The 21,050-nt window shown below is 45.4% G+C and overlaps 1 long non-coding RNA gene across 1 annotated transcript; it reads right to left on the bottom strand.

The window, feature by feature from the left end:
• Positions 1-6,031: 6,031 nt before the first annotated feature.
• LOC107976119 (uncharacterized) lies at positions 6,032-18,752 on the bottom strand. Its single transcript, XR_001719753.2, has 4 exons — positions 18,645-18,752; positions 17,126-17,233; positions 6,315-6,393; positions 6,032-6,199 (listed from the first exon to the last, which is right to left on the bottom strand). It is a non-coding gene; the product is annotated as an uncharacterized LOC107976119 (long non-coding RNA).
• Between the last annotated feature and the right edge of the window lie 2,298 nt (positions 18,753-21,050).

Genomic DNA, 21,050 nt, shown 5'->3' with positions numbered 1-21,050 from the left:
TACATGATACAGTGAACAATCTGAAAAAGAAATCTAAAAAATCCCATTTACAATAGCCACAAATAAAATTAAATATCTAGGAATTAACCAAAGAAGCAAAAGATGTCTATAATAAAAATTATAAAATATTGAAGAGAAATTGAAGAAATTGAAGAGGACACCAAAAACATGGAAAGATATTTCATCTTCATGGATTGAAAGAATAAATATTGTTAAAATGTCCACACTAGCCAAAATAATCTACAGATTCAATGCAACCCCTATCAAAATACCAATGACATACTTCACAGAAATAGAAAAAAAGACCCTAAAATTTATGTGAAACCACAAAAGACCCAGAACAGCCAAAGCTATCCTAAGCAAAAATAACAAAACTGGCAGAATCACATTACCTGACTTCAAATTATACTACAGAACTATAATAACCCAAACAGCATGTTACTGGCATAAAAACAGACCCACACACTGAAGGAACTGAACAGAGAACCCAGAAACAAATCCACACACCTATAAGTGAACTCATTTTCAACAAAGATGCCAAGGACATACACTGCCAGATAGCAGGGGTTGTTGTGCTCTTCCTTTTCATGTTGCTAAGAACTGGCACAGGCTAAGTTCCCAATAAATGTTTCCTGAGATACAATACAAGCCTTAGGGGCTGCTGACATGTGAGGGCTTTTGTCACATAGCGAAGGAGCTCAGACTACTTTGCTTTTTGAGTTCTTGAGCCTACTTTGATGGTTTTTCTTTCTCTTCTCTTCCTGTTAATCTGTCAGGAGATGGTCTGCTTCCTGCCCTGTGTCCAGAAGCCCCACTTTCCTCTTTCCTAAATTCCTGTCATTCTGCTGTGTTGTAGAAAATGAGATAACAAAGCTTGTTGTAATCCTCAGCAAAATGAAGCTCTTTGGGGTCTGAAAAAAGGCCTCCAAAAGCATCTCTTCTGAGCCCAGTGTGTGAACCTAGAGAGACATTTCCCAGTGATTGCAGGTAGATGAGGTTTCTGGATAATGGGCCTCTAAATAAATTAGGGTATCATAGAATATTTGTCCTTAAAACTTTCAAATGAGCAATATGGCCATATCTAAGTTGTGGAGAATCCCTGGGAGTTTTCAAAACTTGTGGAATGTAAAAGGTAAGTAAAAAGCAGAAGTAGGAATTTAATACTATAAATTAACCCTAAAGTAATTCATTCCATGGAAAAGGTTATGAATGAGAATTATGGACAGACAGCATAGGAATATTTATAATTAAATTTAAAATGATATTAGGAAAGTCTGTTCACTAAGTCAATGACCTAATTCTGTCTACACTTTTTTTTCAGCCATGTGGTTCCCAAGCCACTTTATTCTACTCCATGTTAGAGGATTGTGTATTCCCATGAGATCAGCAAAGGTTTTCTGGAGGTCAAATAATCTCCCCAAGCCACTGGGCCCACAGCCTGTGTGTGTGGGGTGTGCCAGTTTGGCTGTCTGGCTCTTTCCCTGTGTCCTGAGAACCACTTGCCCCAGGTGGCTCCCTGCCAGGTTGGATCCCTGAGTGAAAAGGCCTATGGTAGAGGTGCAGCAGCCAGCTCACCACACATGCAGGGAATAAGGGCTGGTTATGACCAGCCCCTGGGATGGGGATTGTGGTTACTGCAGCAAAACTGACTAATACAAGCATTAAAGTGTATTTATTTACCTATCTCCTAAGCTTTCCATTAGCTTAGCTTTCATGTTTTAGAATGACTTCTGGTGTATAAATATTATAGGAACAGTTAGAGCCATACATTTATTTTAAGCTTCTCAAATCAATAAATTGTCATTATTACACTTCTCATAAGTGTCATAAAATCTGAATTAAATAGGACCCTGGAGGTGACTTAGTCGTCCTCATTCTAAATTCTTCCAAAAGATTGTCTCTCAGCCTCTGCCTAGCTGTTTTCACTGACATGTGGCAATGCAGATGGGTTCATCGTAGGACAACCCCGATTTGTTGAAAATTCCCCACTGAGAAAGGCAGTTTATCCTCAGCCATAAAAGCATGGACTTGGCTATCAGACAAGTGTTAGTTTTCTATCACAGCTTAACAAAGTACCACACTCTCAGCAGCTGAAAGCGACACACATTTATGCTGCTTCTGTGGGTCAGGAGATTGGGGTCAGGTGGGCTAGCTCCTCTGCATGGGTCTCTCAAGGGCCACAATCAAGGCTGCAGGCTGGGGCTGAAATTCTCATCTAAGCTCACAGGCTTGTTGGCAGAATTCATGCAGAACTCATGGCAGTTTGCTTCTAGAAGGCTGGGAGAAGAATACCTGATTTCTTGTCTCCCCTTTAGGGAAGGCCTGGCTTGCTGGGTAGGTCAGGCACACCTAGGGCCATCTCCCTACGGTTGAACTGAAAGTCAACTGAATAGGGACCTTATTTACATCTTCAAAATCCCTTCACCCTCACTGTAGACATAACCTGATCTTGGGAGTGGCATCCTAGCCTGTTCACAGGCCTCCCCACACTGGGGAAGAGGGGCTACACAAGGTGTATACACCTGGGGTGGACTCTTGGGCTGGCTCAGAAGCCTCCTAGCACACCTGCCTTCAGGACTGCCCTCTGCAGACTGTGGCTACATCCAGTTGGTGCTGTGCTTCATCTACCTGCTTCTCAGAGTCTTCAAAGACAGACAAGGATAAAGCGTCTTTACTGCAGGGCCGTGATGAGGGCTCCCACGCAACACAGCCCAAAGCATGCTTGGCATGTGATAAACCCTAGCATGTTTCTGTTACCTTGGGTTAGAATCACATGAATGAGGCCAATCCTTCCCCAAGTAAGATGCTCTGGTATTTGAAGTCAACCGCCAGCTTCACTGGCGCAATTCTGTGGCCACAGCCCGGGACTCTCCAGGTGCTCTCTGTCCACCGTTTCTTGGAGAAGCTTCACTGTTAACCTGTTCAGTGTTCTCTAAATGGAACACAATATTTGGGCTGAGATGCACTCTCCTCAGAATGAGAAGGTGCCTGGTCTGCCCTGACGTGGCTTCCTGGGGACGTGGGCAGAGGGGGGTGTAGGTGGTGAAGCCGTTCTCCTGTATCAGACAGTGTTGTGCTCAGTTAACCCTTGGGTGCATTTCAAATGAAGGACAAGTGAGCCGTCCAGATCTGAACCAGACAACTGCGGGGCTGTCTGGAATATAATTTCTTTGAATGCAGAGAGAGCTCAAAAGTGTGCATTTTGGACAACAAATATGACATGCCCTGACAAGGACGGGCACTCTGTCACCAGCAGCAGAACGCATGAGGCCTTCAGGGCTGGACCATGGAGGCGGGCGCAGCATGAGGCTCAAGCGTCGCGTTCGCTGGGTGACCTCACTGCACTGTGGGAGACGCGGGGGTTCTGAGCCTTGATAATCTCCCATTAATTTGATTTTTCCAAGACCTTACAGAACACTAGTTATATTTAGTTCCAGAAGGCCTCCAGGAAAGAGATGGCTGCTAACATTTCCATCTTTAAGAAGATGAAGTGGGTTCTTAAACAAATGAGATGATGCTGACTTTCCTTTTTGCGGGGTGTATGTGCAGGGGTGGTGTGTCCTGGGTGTCAGGTAGGCATCTTTTGTAGGATTCTGGATGTTGCCTTTACCTTGAGGAATAGTATTACAAGTCCCTGCACAAAGGCAAAAGCTCTGGTTGCTATGGCAATAGCCAATCTGAGGAAGCTGTGACCTAAATCATGACTGAGAAAAATAGTACCTTGTCTGTATCATCGCCGCTATCGCTTCCTTGGATTAGGCGAGGCAGCATTTATTACCTAAAATGAACTCTTTTACCTCAGGAAAAGTGAAACAGTGATATTTTTCTGCAGAAACTTTTAGGGAACACAGGTCATAAAAACTGTGCTGCTGCAGAATCAAAGAAGGGGAAGAGATGGCCCAGGGCTTTCTGCTCCCGGGTAAGGCCCTGCCCCTTTCCTTGCACAGGGGCTGCTCCACCTGCCCGGACCTCCAGGAAGGGCTCCAAGGGCCCAACCTGGAAGTCGACCACCTGCCCATCCTCACCAGGTGTGCCTGTCACACACCTGGCTCACACAGCGCACACACACGGCACCTCACCTCACACAGACCATGCACACAACACACTGGGCACACACACAACACACCTCATGCACACAACATGGCTCATGCACACACATGGCACACAACACACACCAGGCACATGACTCAGACCATGCACACACACAGCACACACATGCAAGGCACACACACACCAGGCACGCAACACAGACCATGCATACACACACACGGCACACACACAGTACACACAATATACACCAGGCACATAACTCAGACCATGCACACACACACGGCACACACACACAGCATACACAACCTACACCAGGCACACAGCACAGACCGTGCACACAAACACACAACACACCATGTACACACACTGTGCACACACAGACCATGCACACACACACACAAGGCACACAACACACACTATGCACACAAAACACACACCAGGCACACAACACACACCAGGCACACACACAGCACATACAACACACACTACACACACAATACAGACCATGCACACACACACACCAGGCACTTATCATGCACACACACAACACACACCATGCATGCAGGCACATACCGTGCAGACACAACACACATAATGCATAGCCCTCAACACATAAAACACACCACACACAACACACACAAAACAAAAACACACAACACACACACACCGTACATGAAACACACACACACTACCTCAAACACCACATATCCCACATACACCCCACATACCACATGCACCACACAGAAGCACCATGCATGCACACACACCCCCACACACACACCACACAGTGAGAGTGCCACGTGCTCTCTTGAAGGCCTCTGCGTTGCACAGATGCGGTGGTGATCTTGATCAGTTCTATTGAAATCTTCAATAGAAGGATTCAGGATGATTGTCACTTTCTGCTCTAGTGAGAAATGCCTGCAAGCTCCCTGACTGTGATGCCTCCTTTGGTCTGGCCTGGCAGCCCGGTGCCCGGGCAGGAGTGGTGCTGAGCCGGTGAGGGCAGACCTCCCCTCTTCAGCAGCCTGGCACGCATGGACATGTGTGTGTGTGTGTGTTGGGGAGTTCACTCAACCCTGGCACATCAGAACCCACAGTCTCACTGTATAGACCCACGTCCCCTTGTTGGTGTTAACTAAGTCGCCCCCGACATGGGTTTGGAAATTGGGGCTGAAGTGGAGGCCGGCCTTGGTGAAATGGTCCACATCCCCGACCGCCTTTGCCTTTTTTGTTCTTGCTCAGCCTGAACATCCAGGTGATGAAATCCTGAGTGCCGGGGACAATTAAGGACCTTCGGGAATCAAGGTTGATGTCTATGCTGCTCTCAGGGACGTTGACAAAAGCTCTTGGCCTGGGAGAGATGATGCTAAAATTGCCTGCCTCCCTAGGCCACCTGTTCTCTCCAACATCTGCCGAGAATCTGGCTCCGAGGCTCCGGCAGCTCCAGGGCAGTGTGCACCGCACGGGACGGGTGTCAACGCTGCAGACAACTGCACCACACGGGGCACGCTCAGGGGAGCTGCGCTGCAGCCTCGTCAGCTTCCAGGCTCTTCCAGGCTGTCCCTGTTCTTAGACGGATGACTGAGGATGCTTGGGACTCACTTCCTTAACAAGGATTTCCAGTTGCCCAAACTGACGAGACTTTATGCTGTGTCCAGCACAAAGAGTGCATGCAAACTGGTGATGAGGACATTGCCCTTATTCAACCCATGCCGCTCTCAGCACCGATCCTCTGCACCTCAGTAAGCAGAGCCCATGGAGCTGCTCATCTCTCCTATCTCTTTTATCCTCCTTGAACAGCAGGCGGGGACGGTTGGGATTTGTTGTAAAAATAGGAACAACTACCCAGGAGGCTGAGGCGGGAAGATTGATTGAGTCCAGGAGGTCGAGGTTGCCGTGACAGGGATCACACCACGGCACTCCGACCTGGGCAACAGAGCGAGACCCTGTGTCAAAGAAAATAAAGACAAAAACAGGAACACCATCTCCATTTACTTTTTTGTTACTCCAAAAGCAAAATGCGTTTCAGATTTGCTTTGTTTTTTCACCTGGAGGGTTTGATGTGGGCACGATCTTCTTTTCCCCCTCGCCTTCCATTTCAGCGTCTCCAACCAGCATGGTCCCCCTGCATCAGGCATGACAGTGCTCCCTGTGGAACAGGAGAGCCATCAGGAATAGGTCCATAGACGTGAAGGTGTTTGCCATATTCTCCATCACTTTCACTTCCTTCCTCCCAGCCAGCACTTTCTTGCCCTGTGTCCTACCCTTCAGAACTCTGCGGTGGTGGAGCTAATGCCGCCAATCCTCAAACATCCAAGTTGATGATCATTCCATATGTCACTCCTGTAGAGGGAATGTGCATTTTGTCATGGTCTCTGAAGCATTCGTTTTAGGAATGCTCTAGTGCTACAGGGTCAGGTGCATTCAGTAGCAGGTAAGTAGGGAATGCATCTGAGGAAGCGGCAGTTGGTCCCTGGGCTGGTCTCATATGTGTGGTTGTCAAGGTGATAATATTTCAAAGGGTAGTGAAGGGTCCCTTGTCCTCATTGCCCTGCTGCTGTTCTCTGTTATCCTACCTGAACCAGCCTGGACTTTCAGCAAAGTCCGTGCAAAGACTCCATCCCTAAATGACCACTTTGTCTGGTTTGTTGCTGCATTAAGTTGTTGAACAACAGTGCAAGTAAAGTAAGGTCCATGAAAAAAAAAAGCCATTTGAATGATGAACTTGCTACAATAATCTATGTGCACAAAGATACCCAGACTCACTGGTCTTTTAGGGGTTGGGTCTTCAGAATAAGCATCTGGGTGGCTTGGCCACGTGAGTCTCTATTCACTGGGCCGCTAGCAGGCTGGCCAGGGCAGAAGCTCAAATGCTTTCTGGGAGGGGCTTTTGGTGGCTTGTCCCCTCACAACATGCAGCCACTGGTTTTTATGAGATTAGGAAAGGCTTAGACCCTGTTCACCACTGAGGCCCAAAGTAGAAAAGCCACATCCTGAAAAGGAGGGAGCAGAAAGAGGCAGACCTGGCCCAAGAGGGGCCCTTGGCTAGGCCACTGTCCACTACAAAGCCTGGGAGGCCTCTTTCCGCATTGCAGCTGAATAAATGCACAAGCGCGGTCTGCTAGGATGCTGTCCACTGCGTAGCCTGGTAGGTCCCTTTCCACACTGCAGCTGAATAAACGCAGAAGTGTGATCCGCTCGCTCTCCTTGCAGTGACCACGTGGGACAGGGGGCATTTCCAGGGCAGAGGTCCAGTAAAAGCAGTGAGGGCCCCTCCCCACCTAGGACTGGGGTCTGATTTCCTGCAGCCATGCCATTCAGGGTCTGTAACCAATAAGATAGGGGTAACATGTGGAGTCCACTCACTGGGTGTGTGCTCCCAGCCTTACCACTTTGCTCAACTATAAAGTGGGGCTGATAACCCCATAGGGTTGTTATGGAGATTAAAGGGTTTCGTACTTGTAAAGCACACAAAACAGTGCCCAGCACATCTGCCATGGGAGCACAGGCATTCGTGTTAGTGGTACCATGAGCGTTAGCACTGTTAGTATTAGCATCAGCATTACCATTGGCATTCGCATTAAGATTATTACTAGCGTTAGCATTACTTTACTCTTGGTATTAGCATTAGTATCAATGTTCCTATTAGCATGAGTATTACTAGTGATATTAGCATTAGCATTATTACTAGTGTTACTATTAGCATTACTGTTGGTATTAGCATTAGCACCAGCATTAGTGTTACTATTAGCATTAGCATCACTACCTATATAATCATAGTATTAGAATTAGCATTAGTGTGTGTTGTTATTAGCATTATCATTAGTGTTAGCATTATTACTAGTATGAGCATTAACATCTGGTATTACTATCAGCATTAGTATCGACATTAGCATTGACATTAGTATTAGCACTAGCATTAATAATATTACCAGCATTAGCATTACTATTGGTATCAGCATTAGTACTACTATCAGCATCTAGCATTTGCATTACTACTGGTATCAGTATTAGCATTAGCATTAGTATCCATGTTACTATTGGCATTACTGCTGGTGTTAGTATTAGCATTTGCATTGGTATTAGTGTTACTCTTAGCGTCAGCATTACTACTTACATTAGTACTAGCATTAGCACTGGCGTTGGTGGTACTATTGGCATTAGTGTTGCTATTGGTATCAGTATCAGCACCAGCATGCTATTAGCATTAGTGTGCTGCATCCTAGAGCAGGGAGAAAGATCCCACGCAGCAAGTCAGAACTGGTGGCAACATGTGTGGCTTCTCCTGTGTCTACTGAATTTGAGAGTCACCTGGAGGTTGTCACGGTGGACAGACGCCACAGGGGAGACAGAGAAGCCACATCCCATGTCCCATGGCTGCCCTCATTGGAAGTTCCACCTGTTGTGACCCCTACCTCTGTCCAACCATCTCTTCTCTTCTCTTTGACTCCCTCCCAGAACACGCTCCCGCAGGGCCCTCCAAGCTCTGGGGACCTGACTTTATCACATAAGCAGCCTCTGCAGGGAGGACACCTGTTTTCTTTCCCCGTTCCCCGCAGGCCTGCACGGGTCCTGGTGGTGGCTCTACCTTCCAGGCCAAGTCCGCCTGCAAGGTCTTGGGACTGCCCCTCCCCCTCCCCAGAATGGCATCACGAGGCCCGGGCCTCCATGCAGACCTGTCCTGTGCCGTTTGAGCCGCCCAAGCACCCCCTGCCAGCGGTGGGGCACATCCATCCAGGGAGGCCGGGACCTCGGGGAGAGCCCCCCCTGCTCCACTTCTGTGCTCCCTGCGGGCTCTGTGGGTGGAATGCGCCGCTTCCCACGTGCTGCCCTTGTCGTTGACATTCTGATACAGTCTGTAATCAACGCAAGCTTCAGCTCCTCTCATTACTGGCTCTTGAAGGGATTCTTCAGACTCAGCAAGAACAGCCGCCTCGTCAGAGGACAGCATCTGCTCCCCCCGACCCCGCCCGCCGCCCGCGACAGACAGGGGGGTGCGCATTTGCATTCGGGTGCTCAGCCCCGGAAGGTGCCCGGGAGGTGCGGCCTGCTCTGCCGCTCCTGTCCGGGCTCCGTAGACTCTTCCCCTCACCTGAACCACAGGTGGCTCCTGTCCTGGTTCTGGGTCACGGAACAGCAGGGTTCTAATGTGGACACTGGGCACTACGGTCCCCACTCCACCTTTACAACATGGAATCTGACTGGAGAATGGGACTGGGGGCAGGAGTGTGTCCTCATGGATTTACGTAATTGAAGCCCCACATATTCCCAAAAAGGACCTATCACAATTCAATTACAATACACATATAATGATGAATTAAAAAACTAAATGGACATTAAGAAATGCATATGTGTGCACACACATGTAAGCGTGTCTGGTGGAGAAGAAACGTGCAGAATTGCAACGGGACCAGAAGCCAGCAGGGACGCAAGCAAGTGCTGTCAGATCTGACGTGATTTTTAAGACGGGGCTGTAGGTTCAGCTCTGATTGCACTAAGAGCGAAAATGAAAAAGGAGTTGTGACATTTTCCAAAGTTTATCTTTGTTTTGAGCTAAAGTTACACCAGTTGCAAGGTCAAGAAAAGGTGACTGAAGAGGATCTCAGTGCTCAGAAGGGGACACAAGGTGGGTGCAGCCAGGTGGCAGCCAGGCCCTCATGAGCGTTCTACAGCCGGCCAGGCGGGTGCAGGCTGGCAGCACCCACAGAGGACCCTGGGATTTCAGGCCAAAGAATTCTTCAAGGGGAGATAAAAAAGAGACAGCTTTTTAGTGTCTTGGCTTAATGGAGAGATAAAGGCAAAACACCTAGAAGAAAAGATGGGTCTGAGCAACTTGTCCCAAGGCACAGTTAGTGAGAGGCAGAGCTTGGCCCCGAACCTGGGTCTCCTGACACTGTGCCCAAAGGGAAATGCCAATCTCAAGCTGCTTCCAGCTGCCATGCCTCTCCAAGCCACACCTGCCCCTGTGGCATTTCTCTGTTCCCTGGGTTCACTAGATGATGATGTCATGGATATTTGAATTCCATTGTCATTTCTAGTTTGTTTGTTTTTTGAGCGGAGGAGTGTAGTGGCAGGCTGGAGTGTAGTGGCACGATCTCAGCTCACTGCAAGCTCTGCCTCCCGGGTTCACGCCATTCTCCTGCCTCAGCCTCCCAAGTAGCTGGGACTACAGGTGCCTGCCACCACACCCAGCTAATTTTTTGTATTTCCAGTAGAGATGGGGTTTCACTGTGTTAGCCAGGATGGTCCCCATCTCCTGACCCCATGATCCGCCCGCCTTGGCCTCCCAAAGTGCTGGGATTACAGGCGTGAGCCACCGCGCTTGGCCCGTAATTTCTAGTTTTATCCTTTCCCACCATGAACATTTAAGTCCCATTAAGAAGGCTTAAAGTTACCCATGTTTTTAGTGGTTTTCACAGCTACCTTAAAACAAACAAGAAAGCATCTATAAGTGTTTTATTTTTGGTGTAATTTCGAATTCATCTGTTGCCTCGTTTGAGACTAAGAAGCAAAAGATTAAAAACAGTCTTCCTAAGAGACGGTAACCAGGTAAGCCACAGTGGCTGTTCTTCCCAAAACACTGAAAATGTCTTTGGTTTAAGAGGCAGACATCTGAAAATTAAATGGAGAAAAGCTCCCTAACGGGGACCACAGGGTAGGTTGCAGCAAAAGTTTTCTCAATAAAAAAGGAATTTATTTGGTTTGAGAGGCAGACATTGGAGGAGCAAAGGGAGATGCTACAAAAAATATAGCCTGTCCCACCACAGAGAAAATTCTGTGCAAGGCACGGCCATCACTCAGAGACCTGCCCTAAATTTATAGAAAATATAGGCCAGAAAGGGGTAGAATTGAAGCTGAGTTGTTTGTTATTCTCCTGAAGTGAGTAAGAGCAGCTAAAATCACCTTGATTGGTTGCGAGCCCCTGCCATTCCGTGGAATAGCGGTGCCAATGGGACACTTTACTATAACACAGTCCTGGGTTTCTTTTCTCCACCCTCCCCACCCCTCCACCGTGGGACAATGGTTTGATTAGACTGTATCAGCCCAGAGTCCCCTGCCCAATCAGAATTCAAAAGTTCCTTCTACTAGAGATACCAAAGGATCCATTTCTTTATGTATATATAAAAAGAAACCCATAGTTTATATTTTGAGGGCCTTTTCTTAGTCACATATGCACATGTAAAAAGAAATTCAAAAATTATAAAAAATATAGAGCAAAAAAGGATTTTCCTTCCCACTGCTGTCCCGTTGCCATCTGGAACCCTCCATGGAGGTGGCTGTTGGGCTCTTCCAGAGGTGAGTTACACATACGTGGGTGTGCGGCAGGCACACGGTGGGCACGCACACCAGCGCATGCCTGTCCCCCTTATGTCGCATGCTCTGTATGTCCTGCATTAACAACAGTTATAGTAGAATTTCGTTTCATATAAAAGCATCTAAAATGGCTCCGTTCTTCACACCTGCATGACATTTCATTGCGTGGCTATAGGGTGACTTCTTTGACCTGTTCCCTCTGCTGTTCTCAATCTTTTGCAATTAAAATCAGTGCTACATTGAGTGTCGTTGTATGTATGCCATTCTCGTGTATAGGACAAATCATTAGAAGTGGAATTGCAGGGTCAATTGTTTGAGTGATTTCAGTGTTTATAGCTCTCACCAGGTTTTTCCCCTCAAAGCTGCTCCTATTTATGTCATCACTGCGCCCAGAGCCCGCTTCCCCAGCTCTTAACAACGTAATATGTCGTCAAGTCCTTTAATCTTTGTCCAACTGACAGACTTCTAAAAATTATTTCCATGTATTTTTAATGTATGCTTCTCTTATTCTGAGTGAGAGTTTCTTTTTATATACCTAAGAGTTATTTGGATTTCCTTTTCAATGAAGTACATGCTTGGAAAAATTGCCAATTTTTCTGCTGTATTTTTTGGTTGTTTATTTGAAAAACTCTTTATAGATAAAAATTGTCTCTTTTCTATGTTATGTCTTGCAAATATTTTCTATTTTCCTACTTTGAATTGTTTTTTGACTATATTTCCCACACTTTTCCTTATAAAGATAATATTTTATATTTTAAATATTATATCATTTTTTATGACTTCTGATTTTTGTATCATACTCTAAGATTTAAAGAAACCACCCCATATTTTCTTAGACTATTCTTATATTTGGGGTTTTATGTGTAAAACTGTATCATTCTAAAATTTACATTTGTTGAAGAAGTAAGCAGTGCTATAACTTTGTTTTTTCCGATGCCAACCCACTTATTACAACACTATTCATGAGACCATTCATCTTTCACTCTACTGATTTGAATTTTCACTTTTATTCTACATGAAATTCTATATGTATTTGGTCCTATTAATGGACTTTGTCTTCTGTTACATTGATCTATTTATCTATTCATGTTCCAGTGTAATGCAGTTTGATAATTGTAACTTGATTCCTTGATTCCTTTCCATTCATTTCTCTTCTGCAAAGTTGTCCTGGTATAATAATTTTTGCAGGTTTTCCTTTCTTTTCTTTTTTTGTGACCTGAATCTGGCTGGTACTTTTTTTTTTTTTTTTTTTGCATCCTTTTATTTTCAAAATTTCTGAGTCACTGTTGAGGTGTGCTTCTTGTGTATTACGTTGGCTGCCATGGTATCCTATTGATATACTCTACCTGATCTTTTTCTTTAAATATGGGAGTTTATTACATGTATACTTCTTAACTAATGGATGTTTTGTTGTGACGTTGATCCATATTTGATGTTGCTGTGGTCTTCATGTTTGTGTGCCTCTCAAAATAATAATATGTTGAATTTGAATCCCCAATGTGGTGTTGTTGAGAGGTGGGGCCTTGGGAGGTGAGGAGGTCATGAGGGTGGAGCCCTGTGAATGGGATTAGTGCCCTTTTAGAGAACGAGCTTATTTATTCCTCTTGAGCTTCTGCCACGTGATGGAACATAGAAGGTGCCATCTATGAGGAATAGGCTCTCACCAGACACCTAGTCTTCTGGCACCTTGATTTTGGACCTCCCAGCCTCCAGAACAGTGAGCAGTGAAGTCATGTTGTTTATAAATTGCCCAGTCTCAGGTATTTTGTTACTGCAGCCCAAGACATATGTCAGGCTTTGGATATTTATTGGTTCTTTTGTTTCATAGTCTGTTATATTATTTTGTTGTGTGTTTTGCTTTGGTGTGTTCTTTATGCTTATAGATTTGTTTTTATTTCTGGAAAGTTTTTTTGAATTATATCTTGAAATATTTTTATGCCCTGTTATTTTAATTCTCTTCAGGGATGTTAATGTATGTGTGTCAAGAGATTTCTTTTGTCTAGCTTTCAAATCTAACATTCTGTCCCTGTCTTTTTCTCTTTGTGCAGTAGTTCTATTTCATTTTCCCTTCTCCATGTCTGTCACTGTGTTCACAGATGTGTCTCATCTCCTTTGTGCTGTTTCTGATATGACTTCTGGTCTGTGGTGATTTTGTGTTCTGCTCATTTCTGGAATGCCTCCGGCTCCTGATGCATTCTGACTGGGGTCTTACTTTGTGTTCATAACCACTAACTTCATGTGCCATTTCCTTCCCCGCCTCACTTATAGCAAAACTCTACAAAATGCTTTTCTATCCTTGTCTGACCTTCCTCTTCTCCCATTTTCTTTTTAGCTCACTCCAACCAGCCATGTAGCCTTCCACCATTCCATGGAAATTGCTCCTCCTCAAGCCACCAAAGGTCTGGAAATTGTCAAGTCCAGGGGTAGATTCTCAGTTCTCACCTGACTCCACTTATCTGTGGCTTTCACTCAGATGCTCACAGCCTCCTTCTTAAAAGACACGTCCAGGTGGCCTCCAGGATATCCATCTCTCTTTGTTCTGAACCTACTTCACTGGTTCTTCCTTCTCAATTTCCTTTGATGGTTCATCTTTTGGCCCCTAAAATTTTCTTGTCCTGGGGCTTCCTTTGGTCCATTTCTCTTCTCTGTGTACCTTCATTCTCTTAGTGGTTTCATTTGACCTGGGAGCTATATTATAATACTATATGCTAAAAATTATGCAGAATCACACGTTGAGCCCATATGCCTACCCTGAAGTCTAGAGTTACATTATCTGAATGCCTTACCTCATCATTTGTTTGTTTTTGGACATTGCAAACTTGATAGATCAGAGGGCTGATCTCCATCCCTTCCCTGCCCTCCTTATTTTGATGTCTTTCGTACTTGGAAAGTGAACCCAAACCACTGGAAGAATGCAGTTCTTGAAACAGTGACCACTCCTGGGCTGTTCCTGGAAAATAAGGTGTTGCCCTGGGACTGCCATTGGTCAAAGGATCCTGGAAGTGGCAGTGATGGACCACAGCTATTGGAACAATGCAAATCTATTCCTTCAACTCTTCAGGTCCAAACTAAGACTCATCCACGACTTCAGTCTTTCATATCTCACATCCAATCTGTCTGCAATTCTTGTCAACTCTACCTGCAAAGTATACCCAGAACTTAACCACTTGTAATCATTTCTAACACCACAATTGGGTCCAACCCATTCATATAAAATGAAGCAAACATGGGTCTGATATTTCTGTGATTAAAGTCTGTGCAGATTTGATTGCATGTGCATCATTTCTGCTGCCTTTTGTTCATGGTGTCTTGCTTTCTTGTGCACTTTTTGTTTTTGAGTCTGAGCTCACATTTATTGGAATTTTATCTATGGGGATTTTCTGAGGCCTGGTTTGAAGTTAAGTTCTTGTGGAGAGGATTTTCGTTTGCTTCTTCAAATGCCTGGGTTACTACTAAGCCCAATTCACCAAGAACAAAAATGTTGGCTTGAGATTTTATGGACCACTGGATAATACAAATTTGAAAGACAAACTTGCATGGGGACTGCTTTTAGTTTTGAAAACTCACAAGAGATATTTTCACCTCTTCTACTCAAGATGGAAAATGCCAAGTCTCCTGAGAGGTATTTTTCCTAAATGCTTCATCTGAAGTCCTTTAATAAGGGCAATGAAAGTTCATGGAGAGAGTTCCTCTAAACACCTCAGGCTGCCTTGAGCACTGTCCTCTTTCCTCTAATCCTGAGAGGTGATGGGAACCAAAGGTCAAGTCCACCTGGTTTATCAAGTCCGAATTAGCTTCTGTCTTATTCTTTCTTCTCTATTAGGCCTGATGAACCAAGAGGTCACTGGCTGATGCCCCCATCCCTGACCCCTCTGGCACTTGCCTGGGACATTCCTAACCTCATTCCTCTGCTGGCTCAGTAGAGCAATTTTTTAAGGGCTGCTGCTCACTTTTTTGGGCATGATCCTGGCACCATCTCTGGATCCTGTAACCCTGTCTGCTCTTCTATTTCTAATTCTGCGGTAGTACTGTCTCTTAAGTGAGTTCTGTCTTCTGATTATTCCCAGTCCCCCTCTATACTGCCATTTGTGAGAAGAACATCACGCTTCACAAGGAGATCCTGAGTTGTGGCATGGAACAGCTTGAACTTTGCTTTTCAGTGGCTGGCGATGACCTGAGCCCTGCGCTGAGAGAAGCTGCTTAATCACAATGGGTTTGTAATGTGGTGCTTCGTAATCTCACATGGCGCTCCAACAAGGGCCCAGTGGAGTTTCTTCTGTGGTGACTTATATATACTCACGGAATTTATACTCAGAAAACAGAATGAGTGTCTGAAGAATATCCCATGACACTCACAGAAACAGCAAACCTCCACTGACAATCCTTTCAGATAGAAACCAAAAAAGCAATCACATGTGTCATACCCTTGGGATTCCATGCCATGTTCACCTCACAGTGGCCTGTTCTTTTCCAGAGCTTTGAAGGGTAGTTGAAGAAAGAAAACATATTGGTCATGGTTTTAAAAAGAGATAAAGCAAAAAACTAGAAAAGAAAAGAAGGCACTATACTAAAAAATGCCAGGTACATTGTGAAATTGTGCATGTTTTACAGTTGCCTTCTATGATTTATATTCTGTGGCACACATTTCTGTTGTTGGTCAGCCTTGAAAGATGGCTCTGTTTAGACAAATATGTAGAGACGACTGGCACTTGGAGTTGCTTCAGTATGAGCCCTTGAAAATGAGTATGCAGAAGGCTTGTTATTATTATTTTTAAGCTGACTTCTGAGACATATTCCTATGGAGCCTGAAGTTTTGTGGTACATAGATGAGGAAATGAATGGCTGTGTCAGGCTCTTACCACCTTCTCCTCCTCCTCTTCCAAGCTGGTGCACCTTGTCATTCAGCTGGGCCACACAAGCCCTGGCAGTGAAACTCCAGGTTTAAAAAAACAGAAGGGTCACTTCTCAAAGATTCTAGGCAGGACCAGTGCTCAGTAAGTTCATGAAGTGGTCTGATTTTCTTTGGTACCCTTCACCTCCTCTCTTTTTCTCTTGTTCTACAGTCTGGCTACATCTTCTAATTTCTAAGGATGTACCAGCTACCTTTGCCATGTGTCTCACCAATGTTTTCCTAATATTACAAATGAGTAGCTAAGCCTATCAGAATTTCTAGATAGATATAGGAAGTTTCAGCTGAGCTTCTCCTTTCTTTGACTCTGATGGTAAAATAGGATGAGAAGTACCTATTTGCAAGTACCAGGTAAAACAGGAGGATTCTAAGAAATGAATGGCTCATAAACTGAATATTCAATAGGATTTTGCTACCGCACAAGGTTGCATAACCTATTAAAAGTATGAATGAAAGACAAATGCTTTGGTTTCAACTTGGCCATTCTCCCCTTTGCCAACTTATTAAAAATGGAGCTCAACATTAGTTACTGAACACATAACTATTATGCCTGTAATTTCTCCTTCTGAAAAATAATTGTGTTGAAAATACAAAGATTCATTACAGTAATAACCTCTATTTAGTTAGTTGGAGTGGATTAGTAATCTATAACTACATAACAAACTACCACAAACTTAGTGGCCTGAAAGAACAACATTTGTTATCTCATAGTTTTTACGGATCAGGAGTCAGGCATGGCTCAACCAGGTCCTCTGTTTCTGGGTCTCACAAGGCTGTAGACAAGGTGTCATCCAGGGCTGTGGTCTCATCTGAGACTCGACTGGGGAAGGATCTGCATCCAAGCTCACTCACATGGCTGTTGGCAGAATTCAGTTTCTCACTGGCTGTTGGCCAGAGGCCATCCTCAGCTCTTTTCCAGGAGGGCTGCTCCAACATGGCGGCTTGCTTCATGAAAGCATGCTGGACAAGAAGTCAAGAGAGAGAGTGCCACAGAGATGGAAGTGACAGTCTTTTGTCACCTCATCACAGAAGTGACATCTCATCAATTTTGTCTTATTTTCCTTGTTAAAGGCAAGTCATTAGATGCGGATCACACTTAAAATAAGGGGATATCACAGAGAAGTGAAGAGAAGGGAGCTTGGGTTACTGAAGACCATCTTGGAAAGATGCCTGCCACAGCAAGGTCTGCCTGCATTTCACCCCAGTTTCTTGTTCTTTAGCAGTTTTAATCTGGTCCTGGCAAGGCAGGGCAGCCTGCTCCTCGATTTCTTGGAACCCTTTCATGACAACAGACAGTCTGGGCTTTTCCTTCCTGCCTCCCTCAGTCCGGGAGTGGGTTGGGAGGCAGCAAGAAGCTAAGGAAGTGTGAGTCCAGCAGCCCCAATGCCTCAAAGCAAGCCTAGGAATGCCTCGTCACCATCAGAACAGATTCTCAGTGTTTGAGACAAACACTACAGCCTTGGCACAGGGCTGGGGATTTTATGTACCCCAGTAATCCCCATAAAGTCCTGTGTCTTTAATTACACAACCCACAGAAACTCTTAAAGTGGATGATTAAATAGGAGATAATTAATGACTTTCCATGGAAACCTGCTCATTTGCCAGTAGAAATCATTGGCTAGAGAGCTGCCTGAGTGTTCATGCCAGCTAGAGAGTCTGTGTCCTAATCTTCCAAAAGGCTGAGAACCTCCTGCTTCTGAAGACCCTGGCATCTTACCCCTGCTGCACCCAGGTTGAGCACCACTGTGTGGCTCCATGGGCTGGTCTCCCCTGGGAAAGCCTGCGAGGCCTCTGGGGCTCCAGGCTGACGTTGTCACTGCTCCACTAACAGCCTAGTGGGAGGGGGATGCATTGTTGCTGCAGTACACACCAGCAAGCAGAGGCCAGGATGCGGGGCTTGCCAGGGAATTGCCTGGTTCCCCACAACCCAGAAAATCCTTGAGCAAACTTTTCACTGATAATGGCTTCGCTTTAGACTTTGGGATTGAGCCTTCACCTGTGAAAAGCTTAGCCTACTTCTCAACCAGTGGAAACAGTTGTGTATGTGTGTGCGTGTGTGTGTATCAGACAGTGAGAGAGAGAGAGAGAGAGATTCAGAGATAGAGAGAGATGGAAGAGGTAGAGAGAGATAGAGATGGAGAGACAGAATCAGAGACAAAGACAGAAAGAGGCAGACATAGAAAGGCATAGAGACAGAGAGCAGAGACAGAAAGAGACAGAGTCAGAGAGAGAAAAAGGCAAAGACACAGAGGCAGAGATAAAGAGAAAAACAGAGAGAGATGCAGAGACAGAGAAGGAGATGGGGAGGAGAGGAGAAGAAGAGAAAAGAGAAGAGCAAGTGAGAATACGAAAGAAGATGGTTGTTACCAACCTGTGGTGTTTTATCCCAGCATTATCACTGACACTGATAGAGGGTGAGCCAATGTTCCTGAAAACGCCCCGGGGTGGTGCAGCCCCTCTTGTGAGTAGCTGGCTACAGTTGGTGTTGCTCCAAATTAAAGGGCAATTGTGACACAACTGAATGTATCACTGTTACAATGAAAGACAAATGCACCAAAAATCAGAAGCAAAGGTGTCTGCATATGATTCTTCTGGAGAACAGCCTATTTTTTTACTCACAGCTATTGTCCTAAATGGGGCCTCTTAGTACATGGAAGTCAAGAAACAGTAAAGGTTTCACACAAGTGTGACAAATCAACACATTACACTCAGATAGACGTTTGCCCACTGGTTCAATAACATAACTTCCTAGGCTGTTACTTCTTATTACTTTGTGGTTGATCAGCGGAGTTGCTGATTTGCAGACTTAAGTTGTGATGACATTTTTCATGCAGCTTCTGCTGAGTTTTTGCTCAGAATCTTAATTCTGCCTTACAGGAGTCATGTTACTACAATAAACTGAAATGCCCTTCCCTGCAGTTAAACTTGTCCGCACCATTGGGCCTCTCGTGCTTCCTGCACAGCCTGTGTCCTGTGGGTTCGCTTGGTCATTGTTGCCTTCTCGTAGGAGGAATGAATGATTTGGCCTCAGCACCATCCACTACGTTGGAAGCTGGAGGGAATCTGCCTTTCCTCTTGCCTCAAGTCCCCCGGGTCCTGAGCATTTGACCCTTTCTACAAGCAGAGGAAAGCCGTGCACAGAGCAGCTTCTGCAAAAACCCGTTGTGCTTTTCCTCCATGTTCACTAATCACAGCTTGGCCTACTGCAATTCAGGATGAGGCCTGATCATAGGGGCTGCCAGGTAGCTTCTAGGCAGCACCCATGGTGTGGGTCCAGGGGAAGGGGAGGGGAAGCTGGCCTTCAAATGGAAGTGAGATCTGAGTCTAGTTATCCCCAGTCACCCAGAGTGTCTTGAGCACTAGTTATGTGCAAGGCATGAAGCTTTGTGGCCAGAGAAAAGAAGTCTCTGCCCTCAAGCAGATTTTAGAAATGGAGGAAATCCTATGTAATGGGAAGGTGCTATTCGTTATTATGCCTGGGGCAGGCTGTTCTCTGGAACTAGCACAGGGCCAGTGTCCCCAGCCAGGTGCACAAGCCTGCCAGGACTGCCACAATCAAGTCCTACAGACTGCAGGACTTGGACAACTGAAATTCCTTCTCTCACCATCCTGGAGGCCAGAAGTCCCAGATCAGGGTGTCAGCAGGGTTGGTTTCTCCTGAGGCCGCTCTCCTGGGCCGGCAGATGGCCGTCTTCTCCTGGTGTCCTCTCTAATGTGTCTGTGTTCTCATCTCCTCTTCTTAGAAGGACACCAGTCATATTGGATTGAGGCCACCCTAATGAGCTCATTTCACCTTAATAACCTTTTTAACGTCCTCATCTCCAGGTACAGTCACATTGTGTGGTACTGGGATTCAGGACTCTAGCATATGAATCCGGGGATAGGGTGGGATAAAATTGTGCCAAAATGCCAGGCTTTTTTTAAGATGAGGAGGTTTTTACAGGCAGGGAAAAAGAAGTAATGTTTGTGGAGCAACAGATAACAGGAGCAGAGGCAGCAGGGTGGGCTGTACACAGTGTGCACAAGCGGCTGCCCCGTCCAGAGCCCGAAGCCCACTCCAGCAGAACAGGGACCTTACTGCAGCCTGTGATAAAGAAAGGTTTTCTTTTGCAACCAAATCATCTTTCAGAGGAAAGCCTTAATAAATAGGTTCAGCATAGTTTGATACCCATTTATAAGAAGATACTAAAACAAAAATTAAAGGTAAAACATTTATTATATCAACATATAATCTGTTTGTAATTTAGACTAATGACAGTCTTGAAACCTGTCATTTTTAGGCCAAAGTCAATACCAACATTAAAGAGGGGAACATGATCAATCCAGGTGTTTCCTTTAGCAGGACGATCTCAGCAGGGAGGGCCCCGCATTTCAAAGTTGTTTAGAGGATGCTTAAACCATGGGATTTGTGTCCAGTGCAGAGACCCAGTTGATAAGAACCCTACGAGTCAAATCCTTGCTTCCATGAACTCAGCTGCCTTCTGCCTGTGCTGGAACTCCCTTGCATCTTATTCTTCTCTGAGCCCTAAAAGTCTCTCATTTTAAAAGCATGTGTGTGCTAACAGCTAAGAGCTGTGAGAGATTACATGGCTCTGAAATGTACAAAAAAAGGCATGTATTTTCGCAGGCCACAGGCCAGTCCCCGGGGAGTAGAAGTGGTCAGTGTGGCCGTGGCCCCAACCCTATTCTTCCTAGCAGTGTCTTCTCCCCATTCTAACCTTCAGAATTGTTTTATAAGCATGGTTGCTTTGTATACCATGGGTGCGTGTATGTTGTG

This window comes from Pan troglodytes, chromosome 6, assembly GCF_028858775.2.
Source record: "Pan troglodytes isolate AG18354 chromosome 6, NHGRI_mPanTro3-v2.0_pri, whole genome shotgun sequence".
Lineage (NCBI taxonomy): Eukaryota > Metazoa > Chordata > Mammalia > Primates > Hominidae > Pan > Pan troglodytes.
This window is presented reverse-complemented; position numbering and strand designations above follow the sequence as displayed.